A 13197-nucleotide genomic window follows, 5' to 3' on the forward strand; every position below is an offset into this window, starting at 1 on the left:
CTTTTGAAAGCAAAGTACGTATCAAGTACTTTGAAGGCATTTGTTGATACTTTTAAGCACTTTCGTTGATTATTATTATCCTTCAATTAGTTATTACAAGTCCAACATTCCCTACATGATCTCACTCCATATTCAGTGTAGCTCCACTCTACGAAGATGAATTTGCTAATTAATCAGTCAGGGACACAGCTTATACTTCAGTAGTCTTAGATCATTTAATGATGATTATTGTACTTTATAACTAGCAAAATCCCCATATCCTGTTCATTGCCCCATTTCCGGTCATGTGGATTGACTTATGCCTGAAGTGGTTAATTCTCACCTTGACATCTCGTAAAACAACTGAATCTCTACCAAGGGTGAATGTGTCCTTCCTCTTAATGTCTAAAAGAAAAGGTTAAAATTCATTGAAGCAAAATGCCACAACCCAAAATGTTGGGGAGGTCGTTTCCACAGTTATTTCATAAGACAGTGCTTGGAGTGAAACTACATGACCATGGTGAAGAAGTAAATACACTTTACCTTGTTCCTCCTGACTGATGTCCTTATGCGTGTTTTGCACAGTTGAGCGTTTTGTCTTGTCGTCTGTGTAGGCAACAGCCCTCTTCCCTGGGATAGAACTAGATGATATTTAGACACGTTAATTTGACTTCTCCATTGCTCACATTGATGTGGATATGATTATAATGCTCTGTTTTGTGGGCTTCCCAAGAAAACAATAAATCCCTTACTACTTGTTCGAAATGCAGTAGCACAGATCCTAACAAATACAAGAAAGAGAATATCATTCCTTTTTTGAAAAAACTTCACTGGTCACCTGTATTATCTAGGATAAATTTGAAAGTTCTTTTACTTGTTTTTAAAGCTTTAAGCGACCTAGCACGTCTGTACCTTACTGAATGTCTGTCTTCATATGTTCCTATACGTGACCTGAGATCTGCACATACTGGCCTACTGCAAATACCACATGTGAAATGCAGAAAGAGTGGAGAGGCTGCTTTTTGTTTTTATGCTTCTAAATTATGAAACTCACTTCCACTTTTTATTAGGCAGTCAAGCTCGGTACATTGTTTTAAAAAACATTTGAAAATGTTGCTTTTAGTTAAAGTGGTTCTTTGTTCTTTCTATTTCTGTTTCTTTTTTTAGTTCTCTTTAATTGTTCTTATTTTATTACGACTTTCCTAATTTTTATTTCTTTAATTGACATGTATGTTGCTTTACTGTATTGCTGTATTTTCCTTGACAACTGAAAGTATATCTCTCAATTTTAATATTTTATGTTTACGCTTGGTTTTTAAAGCACCAAAGCACTATTTGTATGAAAGGTGCTCTATAGATAAAGTTTATTATTATTATTTTTAATATTATTATTATACTTTGTTACATTTTTGGTTAGGACAAAGATTCTAGTAGAGGTGGCCTCTTTTACCCCGTTCCAAAAAATTGGAAAACTACCTTCAGAATACACTGACAAATGACCATCTACTGTCTCCTCTAACTGTGTATTGTCATCATGCATATCTTGTGTATTATTTATTGTAGTTGGTTTTGTCATTCTGTAAAGAAGCCACCTTTCAAGGCACTATATAAAATAATGTTTGTTATTATTATTTACATTTTTCATAGTTAAATCTGGCGAAGAGTCTTAAGAGAATATCAAAGAACACGTTGCTCTTACCTTTCCATTCCAAGAAATGCCCTCAGCTCGGATTGCAGAGATTGACCTCTCTGTCTCAAATTCTGAGAAACATAGACTCGATTGAAAAATGACCATTTCCTAAGATTCACATAACATCACCAGTCAACATTTGCCACTTGACATCAATAGAAACCATAGAGTACATGACATGTCCAATCAGTTTTCTTTCAAGGTACAATACCAATCGCCTTGCCAGAAGAGTTATACTGCGGTAGATAAATATTACAAATGTCAGATACACGCAGAGTTGTTTGGATTACTATGAAAAGATTGGCAAATATATTTATGTTCATTATATTTCTTGGAGTGACAGAGCTAAAGAGAAAACAATACTTACCTTTATCTCTGCAGACAGGATCGCAAGGGATTCCCTTATACTGGGTTCCTATGTAACAAATAATACATTATTCAAAAAACATGATATTTCTCTGTCCATTGGCAGCATGATTGTTTATCATTACAGTTTTAGTTAGCTTTAAGTTTGTAAACCCCAAGTAAACATAGTTTGTGCCTTTCTCTGAACTTTTTGGCATTTCAATTCAGTTGTTTGTAAGCTTATTTTACAGTTGCTAGGTTGATGAAGTTCCTGAACTGTGCAGTATTTCTTTTGGGTTTGGTGCGAATCATATTCTAGTGGTTGGGGGAAAAAAGCACAGGTGCCATCCCACCATTTAACCCTGAAACTTACCTTAGCCGATTCTTCAACTAAACCAGACATGTTAACTAAGTGTTACAGTATGTTTCAAAGTGTGTATTTTAGCAAACACAACTGAAGTTCTGTTGTCTCCTTTGAGACACCTGGAACTGGTGTGATGCTGGTTCTATGACATCATTCGTTCTAAATGTAAATGCAGGTATTGGCACAACATAGTAAATTGATGTAAAGTTATGGATCCATTTATGATTTTCACTCAGCTTGAAAGAGTTCCTGTCGTGTGGTTAAACTTTGTGTTACGGAGGGTTAACTGGGGTTCTGGCTACTAGTTAGGCTTGGTCATTCAGTCATCTGGTTCATGAAATAGGAAGCTAAGAGATCTGTGTTTTAGTTTTACTGTTTGTTTTTGTTCCATAGAATAAGAAATGTTTCATTAATATTAGTAATAGAGTAGCTGTTTCTCTAAACAGTGTGTGTCAGTTTGCACTGCAGGTGTGCCAGGTAGAGACCATTTAAGAACCCAAAAATATGCTGTCATTTACTGCCGTGGCTAATTTCTGTTAACCTTGTCTCTCACTCATTTTGATGAGCAAAATGTTCATACATAAAGCATACATTTCTGATTGGTCAGAAGAAGCTTCTTAACATATAAGGTATAAAGAAAGTCAGAAAGTTAGGCACTTAGGTCAGCCTCAGGCAGTTAACCAAGACCATAATCCGATAAGAAGCTATTCCCTTTCATGTTGCTAAATCACATGTAGGATACATGAGTTACACCTCCACTTAAGAGACCTTAAAGAGACCTTGGCCAGCCAGGAGTGTAGAAAACCGTAAAACAGTTCTTGAGGACCTAATTGTTAACTCTTAACAGGCAAAGGTTCCTTCAGTCCTATGAGAAATATTTTAGAATTGAACTAAAGTGTGTTTCCGATACAGGAGCATATGTCTGTCAGGGCCTGTTGGAGAGGCCCTGGATGAGAACCCCTGGCTGCAGTTCCACATCCCCCTGAAAGTAAATAGAGCCATAAGCACGGAGCTAAGGACACTGCTCCAGGACATGCTGGCTGTCGATCCTGACCAGCGACCAGAAGCCATCCAGCAGAAGAAGCAAGTCAGGCGAGCCATGACACGAGAGAAAACATCTTTGTAGTGACTGATAGCAAGATGTCCGTGACCAAGGGCAATTCGTCTGAGTAAAGTCTGATTTCATTTTTATGTCCCGAAAGGCCACTGCCTTTGTGCTGTAGATTTCTGATTTAGACGGGCATTTCTATGGACAACTTTGACTTTTCTGTGGGTCCAATGAAAATAAGTTTTTTAACTTATTCTTTGTTACAGTTTTCGAAAGTTTAAAGACATTCACTGAGTTGACGATAAAGGAAAAGTTTCATCTTTCACCTCTTGGAAGGTAGGCCGGTCAGAGGTACAATATATGTCTTCATGTCTTCATCCTCCATGTTTGTAACTACAGGTTTCACAGTGTTGAGCTAAGACACAAAACCACCTACAAATGGCAGATCCAAATGTATCAAATGTATAAACCTGGGCTGAAAAAGTGTGTACAGTATATACTCTGTGTAGGTATGATAAAAGTATTCGAGTCAAAGTGTCATATGGATACAAATTCTCATGATTTTGTATTGTGTGTTTTTCCTCTGTTCTGCTTTATTGAAAGAAATCAGATGCTCTTCCTGAAACTTACCTTAGCTGATTCTTCAGCTAAACCAGACAGACTTCTGAAATTCTCAAATATTATCAAATCTTGTTGGTTCAGAGGTGGTGGAGCCCATTACCAACAGACTCACAGCTGAAATTGCTGTGAAAAGGGCTTCTACCAAATATTAACATGTGGGTGAAAATGTATACAATTGTAATATTTCCTTTTTTCCCTTTGAAAGTATAACATATGTGGTGTGAGAAAGAGGTCCTCATTTAATTGCATGAAACTCTGGCACTGGCGCAACAAACTGAACAAAGTTCAAGGGGGTATACGCTTTCTGTAGACACTTTATTTCCTCTTTTTCCATACTCTAAGAAATGATTTGGGAAACCTGTGGGACACTGGAGGTCATTACATGAGCCTCTTTCTGCACCTTTTAAGCCATTGAAACCTAGTTGCCTTGTTACAAGGTCTAATATTACAGTAGGTGTGGTTTCCGTCTCCTAATTTCTGAGAATGATCAAATTGGGGAATAAGTTGTAGGGAATACCACTCTTGCACTTCTAAGAAAAGACTATCTCAAATGAAACTCGCTATAGAAAGATATCTTGTTGAAAAATTCTTTATTTTTTGTCATTTCTAAAGAAAAAACATTCATCAAGTCCTTCACAAATGTTTTGTTTGTGACTTTCTCTGTTGTTCCCTTTCACACTCAACTGAACTATGTGTTATGTCTTGTAAACGTAATCAAACATTTCACTTAGGTGTGTGGGTTAACACAAACCCATATTGTATGAAACATTCAGTTTTTCATTCACGTTTTTTCTAACAATTGCATCCATGCTAGGACTACAGTAAACAACACTTTTGACTAAAGTAAATCAAATTGTTCATTAAACAAGACACATTGTTTTAAATGTATGCAATACGACGACACTAAAAACAACACTGAAACTTTTAATTGAAATACTGGACGAGATTGTGCATATTCAATGGATTTCTCCTGGTGCTTTTTTTCATCAGTCTTTTCATATTCTTGTTCTCTACTCAGGTGTCTCCTGTTCCTTTGGTGATGTCTGCTGTACACACATGGTATCATACACTTGAGCAAAGTGTGATACCACCGTTTGTTCTTCTCCTAAAATAAAGATGAACATTGACAAAAGTCAGAAGCACTCTTTTCTTTGACAGACGAACAAAACAATGCAAGAATAACCATACTCTCTGTTCCATACTCATTTCTACCTACCTGTTTGACCACTTTGTCTGCTTCAGTCAGGACAGGGTGCTGGGGCTGACTCTGAGCAATCTGAGAAGAGCTCTCTGTGATCTTCTGCCCTACAGTGGCTACATTGTACTCTGTTTGAAATCCAGGTATCGCCTCCGGTAAGTTCCTCGGTCCTTTTTGGGACTTGAAAGGGTAGAATCATTTTGTGACTACATTTCCTTGTCATGCACTGATATGTTCTGGTTTGTGTTCGATTACTGCAGGCGTTCAAGTGCTTTCTTTTTGTTCTAGATTGGCAGTGTTTGAGATGGTAGGAACTTGTCATATTCTCAACTCTGAATGCTCTGTAAACATACTATTTTAGCAATTCTTAGAAATCTGAAAGCAGTGTTACCTGTATCATTTTTTGTCTTGGTAGTAGTATTGCAGCTCCAACATCAGCACTTAAATAATGGTTTGTGATGTTACTTGTCCTTGGAGTTAGTATACTCCTGAGAAGTCAAGAGAAATCTTACGTAAGCATTAATTATGTTTCACTTTTGAAAGCAAAGTACGTGTCAAGTACTTTGAAGGCATTCGTTGATACTTTTAAGCACTTTCGTTGATTATTATTATCCTTCAATTAGTTATTACAAGTCCAACATTCTCTACATGATCTCACTCCATATTCAGAATGTGGGAATACAATTGTTTTAAGGAAATGCCACTGAATAGATAGTAGCTGCACTCTACAAGGATGAATTTGCTAATTAATCAGTCAGGGACACAGCTTATACTTCAGTAGTCTTAGATCATGTAATGATGATTATTGTACTTTATAACTAGCAAAATCCCCATATCCTGTTCATTGCCCCTTTTTCAGTTATGTGGATTGACTTATCCCTGAAGTGGTTAATTCTCACCTTGACATCTCATAGAACAACTGAATCTCTACCAAGGGTGAATGTGTCCTTCCTCTTAATGTCTAAAAGAAAAGGTTAAAATTCATTGAAGCAAAATGCAACAACCCAAAATGTTGGGGAGGTCGTTTCCACAGTTATTTCATATGACAGTGCTTGGAGTGAAACTACATGACCATGGTGAAGAAGAAAAAACACTTTACCTTGTTCCTCCTGACTGATGTCCTTATGCGTGTTTTGCACAGTTGAGCGTTTTGTGTCTTGTCGTCTGTGTAGGCAACAGCCCTCTTCCCTGGGATAGAACTAGATGATATTTAGACACGTTAATTTGACTTCTCCATTGCTCACATTGATGTGGATATGATTATAATGCTCTGTTTTGTGGGCTTCCCAAGAAAACAATAAATCCCTTACTACTTGTTCGAAATGCAGTAGCACAGATCCTAACAAATACAAGAAAGAGAATATCATTCCTGTTTTGAAAAAACTTCACTGGTCACCTGTATTATCTAGGATAAATTTGAAAGTTCTTTTACTTGTTTTTAAAGCTTTAAGCGACCTAGCACGTCTGTACCTTACTGAATGTCTGTCTTCCTATGTTCCTATACGTGACCTGAGATCTGCACATACTGGCCTACTGCAAATACCACATGTGAAATGCAGAAAGAGTGGAGAGGCTGCTTTTTGTTTTTATGCTTCCAAATTATGAAACTCACTTCCACTTTTTATTAGGCAGTCAAGCTCGGTACATTGTTTTAAAAAACATTTGAAAATGTTGCTTTTAGTTAAAGTGGTTCTTTGTTCTTTCTATTTCTGTTTCTTTTTTTAGTTCTCTTTAATTGTTCTTATTTTATTACAACTTTCCTAATTTTTATTTATTTAATTGACATGTATGTTGCTTTACTGTATTGCTGTATTTTCCTTTACAACTGAAAGTATATCTCTCAATTTTAATATTTTATTTTTACGCTTGGTTTTTAAAGCACCAAAGCACTATTTGTATGAAAGGTGCTCTATAGATAAAGTTTATTATTATTATTTTTAATATTATTATTATACTTTGTTACATTTTTGGTTAGGACAAAGATTCTAGTAGAGGTGGCCTCTTTTACCCCATTCCAAAAAATTTGAAAACTACCTTCAGAATACACTGACAATGACCATCTACTGTCTCCTCTAACTGTGAATTGTCATCATGCATATCTTGTGTATTATTTATTGTAGTTGGTTTTGTCATTCTGTAAAGAAGCCACCTTTCAAGGCACTATATAAAATAATGTTTGTTATTATTATTTACATTTTTCATCGTTAAATCTGGCGAAGAGTCTTAAGAGAATATCAAAGAACAAGTAGCTCTTACCTTTCCATTCCAAGAAATGCCCTCAGCTCGGATTGCAGAGATTGACCTCTCTGTCTCAAATTCTGAGAAACATAGACTCGATTGAAAAATGACCATTTCCTAAGATTCACATAACATCACCAGTCTTCTGAGAATTCAGAAGTCACAAAGATCCATTTATTCTGTCTGGCAAATGTGCCTTTGCGGCAGTTTTTCAGAAGAGTACTTCATAAAACACTTATTTATTGTTTACATTGATTTATAAGCTGAGTCTGACTCTAGGAGAAAACAAGGGAGGCTTGGAAAGAGTTTAAGGATAGCCCTTACCACGATTGGCGGTTTAACCTTCTTCTTATGGATGTATGTCTCCAGTTCTGTTCCCTTGGCCCTGTGCTTGAAAGAGTCAAAAACCTTCCTCTTTGAATTCTGAAGCTTCTTGCAGATCTTGCTGTGTTCCTCCAACCTCTCTACAGCAAACTTCCTGTGACACAGTTCACAGGGCACCAGCTGAGGGTTTCCACTCTGGCTATTCTCATATGGAAATTGCTCAGCGGTACTCCCTACCCAATGACATGAAAGGTAGGCCCAGAAAGCTAAGTTATTACTGTATTGATATTTTCTTGCCTTGTGAATGGTTTGCGACCAGACTGTGTACGCAGTGCTAGTCTGGACTTTTTCTGGAAGCTGTTTCATTGGTTTCATTTCCTGTTCCCAGCTGAGAAAGAACAACTGGAGGCAGAAGCACGAGGATTTCATTCGGAGCATCAAATAGGCCAGGGAGGTGCAGCAGGTGATCACGCAAGGAGGGAAGGTTGTGAACCTGCCCCAGCCCCCCGCGAATCCAAACCCCGACTACGTGCCCTGCCCTCACTGCGGCCGGCACTTTGCCCCCAGGCCGGCACAGAGGCACATCCCCAAGTGTCAGCACATCAGGAGCCGCCCTCCTCCTCCTCCTCGCAGATGAAAACTGATGTGAAGAACAGCAAAAGAGTCATGATCTTGGCTCACGACTCACGTCCTGCTTTTTCTTTTTAGAAATACATTTAGCACAGTTCATCCGTATGATGATAAAAAAAAATGTTACCTTGTTTTAATAAAATGATTTTTTTTTGGTGGACTGGTGTTTGCGTAACTGTGGTTATTTCAGTTTTTTCCCTTGCGAAAATGTGTGTCGACCGTGAAAATAAATTTCAAGCTGTTCTTATCATTCATACACCTTGACCTCCTAAAAATAATTGTTCAACCTGGAACGTACAATTAGCAGGCAATAGAAAAGGTCACATTGGCCTTGGAACCATCAAAAAGTAGTATTCACACATTCTCTGCATCAATTTTCCTTTAAAACAACTGAAAAAGCAAGGTAAAGTGTGATTGATTTTTTTAATTAAAGTTATTTGATTTAATTTATTTAATTTTCATAATATTTGAAATATGTTGGGATTAATGTGACTCAATATTATCTGCAGCTCTTACACTCCAGGCACCTGATAAAGTGGAACGCAGTGTCTTTGCCTTACATGGCGCTCAGCTCTTCCTCAATCCCAGCAGAAGCAGCAGCCTCCGGGTCCTGCCTCATGCACAGCTTAAAATGCAACACCGAGTAATACAACAAACAACAGGGAAAACCATTCACGATCAGACACATCCGTTGATTGCTGGCTCTCAGTAAAGGGACATTGCTGTGGTCCACGCATGAATCTGTTTTCTAAGTGCCTTATCCAATACAGTGTTGAGGCCAGTTTTCCCAGAAGCCATCTAAAGGGGAACACACAATAACTTGTAAAACCTCCAATTTACATCACAAAATAGACTACATTTCAAGGTTAAAGAATTACCATGTTCTGCGATTCAGAACGAGGCAGCAAAACTTCCTGTAATCTGATGTGGCCCTGTGACATTGTAAAGGAGCAGGCTTGTGAATACATCTCGTTTAATCCAATGGAAATATTGCTCTCAACTTTTTAACGTTTTTGCCAATAAATAATATTACATTGTTAACTCTGCATAAAGAACCTTGGAATGGAACGTTTTTTGCAGTGAAATGTTTGCTGCATAACCTATACCTTTTCTCTCCTACATCACATTGCATTAGTCATTACAGTGATTAGTGAGCAGGAAGGGCTGCATCACATCGCAATTTGTGTGGAACTGGAATGCGAATTTGTTACAACATGGCGTAACTTACAGTACTTTCACAAAATTCATGATTTTGTGCTCAATTTTGAGTTTGTAAAGTTTTTCTATAATGTCAATGATTTTATTTTGTGACTGAAATTAAATACTTTTGTGTCTGCAAAATTGGGACTGTAGTTCCACCTTAACCTACTAGTACTGTATGTCTTTGGACTGTGGGAAGAAACTGGAGCACCTGGAAGAAATCCACACAAATGAAGGGAGAACATACGATTCCATCCAGACTGCACCCCAGGAATTGAACCCAGGACCCCAGCTCTGTGAACCACAGTGCCACCTCATTGCTATAGTCACTATAATTAATGTCAAAACTCATTTGCAAATGAGCAGCCTGGGATCCAAAAGGATCAAGACAAGGATCCAAACAAAGCACTATCCCAAAGCTTGGCTTTGTACAGTATATCATACAGGGCTTGATGCAGAAGGCAGATAATCGAAGTCCATGCAATAACTGCTAAGGGAAAGTGACTTTGTGTTTTTGGAGGGAAGTCACTCAACATGGAGCTGTGTTAGTGAAATGATTGTTCTGATGTACGGCTGATGTCCAAACACTGAAAACATGATTGTGTATGCAATCGCACTCCCGAGCTCCATTGGGTATGGTTAAAATAACTTTTTATAGTTCATCACATTCAAAGTGTGTGTACCTGATGAAAGTGTAACACGCATTTGGAGGAGTTATTCAAGATTTTCTTTCATTCAACTATTTCAAGACCCATTATTTTCAGATGTTGTAGTATACGTGAATAATGAAAGGCCTTTATATTACACAATGAAGGAATGACTTCGCAGGTGTGAAGAATAAAAGATTAATTCAGCTCACTTTGGGGAGTTTCACAATGGCCCTCTTTAAAGAAATGTGGGTTTGATTAAAGGAGTGAAGAAAAAGCACTGAATAATATTTGCTTCTGTAAACGTAATCATCTCAAAATATGGTTGAAGAAATTGAAGAAGGTTAAACATAATCCAAAACGTATAAGGTCAATTTAAGTACAACCAGAATTCTAGTGTTTATGCAATGCATCTGTGGGTTGATATGAAATACGGCCGTTCTTAAACTAAACGAGGTTATCGAGAGCATATTCCGAGTACGGCTGTGGCCAGTTGTACTGTGAACTGCGAGGACCGTATCTTATCCTGAACTGGCTGTGCGAATACCGTCCTCTGCTGGCAGAAGGAATAGATTACAACGGCACTGTATTGGCGATTAGTCCTATTGCTAGAACATTGAAACAACAAGGAGTCCGCGGAGTCAAGCAATGCTGAATAAACAAGTACCTGAAATTCAATAGGATTTTGTGTATTGATTACAAATAGGTGTGAAATTCTCATGTACAGTGGTATTCATGGATTCCTTACACAAGCAGCCGTTGTTATGATACTTTCGTAATCTGAATATAAATCTATCTACTTGAAACTGTAATTACTGAATAGATTAATGTCTTTGAAATGCTTCATTAACTGGGCAGTTTCCATGTTTGGAAATGTTTTTATTTTGATTGCTGATTGCTAGATACTGTATGTTTAATAGGCATGCTGTTAATATTTTCTACAAGAGCCAAATAAGACAGTTATGCTGTAGTAAGTTCTATATAAGTTATATAACATAAGTTATATTTTGTTCTGAGGTCAATTTGAATCTCATACTAAATTACTGGTGTCCTTTTATCTGAGAAACACTACCTGATTGATCACCTGATGCCTAGAAATTAGCATGCACAGTAGCCCAGCGTTTAGCATTGCTAGCTCACAGTGCTGAGGCCCTGGGTACACTTCTGGACCTGGGGTGCTATCTGTATGGAGCTTGTATGTTCTCCCCATGTTTGCATGAGTTTGCTTTGGGTGCTCCGGCTTCCTCCCACACTTCAAAGAACTACTGGTAGGTTAATTGGCTTCTGGGATAATTGGTGAGTGTCTGTGTCTTCCCTGCATTGGAGTACCATCCAGTCCCAGGTATCTCCTGCTTATTACTTTCTGAGGCTCTGGCTCCCCCGTGACCCCCCGACCCCCTGACCACCTGACCCTGAATTGGATGAAGCGGTTAGAAAATGGGTGGTTTCTGTTATGCTCTGGTCATGCTCTGCCATAGCAACAACTTGTAAAAAATGCAGATGCTAGGATTTAACTCAAAGAAGGAGCTCAGATCACTGTGTTGGCATCACTGTACAGGTGTCCGGTGTGTTTTAGAACATATGTTAAAATCTTATTTACTAACTTCTAGACTTTTTACCCCCCATATCAGTCTGCAGGTGCACAGTGGTCTGTGGACACCCTCCTTGCTCTGTCGTAAAACAGGAAATAAAAAGCAACTGGTTTTGACTTTAATGCACTGAGACTGTGGAACTCACAGAACTCTCTTGTCAGAAAGGCAGCTTCTAACAGCTTTTAAGTGAAGACTAAGAACACTTTTCTATTTTATTAAAATAGATTATATATGTTTTGTTTAAATATATGTTATAAATGTTAAAACGACAGCTCGTATAAGCTTGTATTTTTACCTTTCGATCATTTTTAGAATTGCTTTGAGTTGCTTTTACCATGATAAACAGTACAAAATATGAGGTGTTGAACTTGTCAAAAGTTTTAAAGCGCTTTATGACGTAAAGTGTGATGACAGTCCTTGGCGGTCTATGTAAGAATTCTTCTTGAAGTAGGTCATCGGGCCAACAGTATATAAACATTACAGCTCAAGTGCTTTTGTATCTGAACGCTTTTAGGTAAGTAATTTAGCAGCTGCGGTATTAATCGTGATTTTAATGGCAAATTCAATTGCAGGTAAAATAAAAATGGCGGATAACTTTCTTTCTAGCTTCGTGAAGCGGTCGCGCCACATTATACATATATACCATAATAAGAAACATAATATGTACAGTAGAATTTTTCACTTTAAGCTGGCATTATCCAGAACCGGGTCAGGGCCCGGACCCGGACCGTGCAGTGTGGTCCGCCGGCCTTCTAAAGATGTTTAGGAGATCGGGGCGCCCTTGGATTTGATTAGAAACTTGCATAATTTCTTAACTTGACCCCATTATCCTAAAAAAAAAACGGCCAGGCCCAGACCAAAGCATGAAGGCTGCGAGGATCGGGGGACTCTCATTTTTGGTCACAGCGTACAGTAGTAGATCAGTAACCTCTGTTTATCGTGATAACCTTTAATTATTTTCCAGTACTTTTTTAAATGATAAAACACATTGTCTCGCCAGTTTTGCTAAAGATACGGATTTAGTGTTTACTACACTTTGTAATACATTTGTAAGCCGTAGGTTTAAATCTCGTGTTCTTATTTGCCGCATTTTCATCGTAAGAGAGGCGCTCGTTTGCGATTTACGCGCTGAATATTGTAAGCAGAGGAGCCTTAAGGCACAGCCTCGCCTTAACACCATCGTTTGCATTGTTATTGTCATCCAGAAAAGCAGTCGTAAGAAAATGAATCTGTGCCGGCTCCGAACATTAAAAAAACTATATCTAGACTGCAAATACATCCCAATCTTACTATCAACACGTTTTGAGAGCGCTCTCCTTTC

The 13197-nt window shown here is 38.0% G+C and overlaps 1 long non-coding RNA gene across 1 annotated transcript; it reads right to left on the reverse strand.

Annotated features, from left to right (window-relative positions):
- Positions 1-5294: 5294 nt before the first annotated feature.
- LOC138231802 (uncharacterized) lies at positions 5295-6208 on the reverse strand. Its single transcript, XR_011186801.1, has 3 exons — positions 6145-6208; positions 5637-5733; positions 5295-5425 (listed from the first exon to the last, which is right to left on the reverse strand). It is a non-coding gene; the product is annotated as an uncharacterized lncRNA (long non-coding RNA).
- Positions 6209-13197: the final 6989 nt, after the last annotated feature.

Source organism: Lepisosteus oculatus, unplaced genomic scaffold, assembly GCF_040954835.1.
Source record: "Lepisosteus oculatus isolate fLepOcu1 unplaced genomic scaffold, fLepOcu1.hap2 HAP2_SCAFFOLD_61, whole genome shotgun sequence".
Taxonomy (NCBI): Eukaryota; Metazoa; Chordata; class Actinopteri; order Semionotiformes; family Lepisosteidae; genus Lepisosteus; species Lepisosteus oculatus.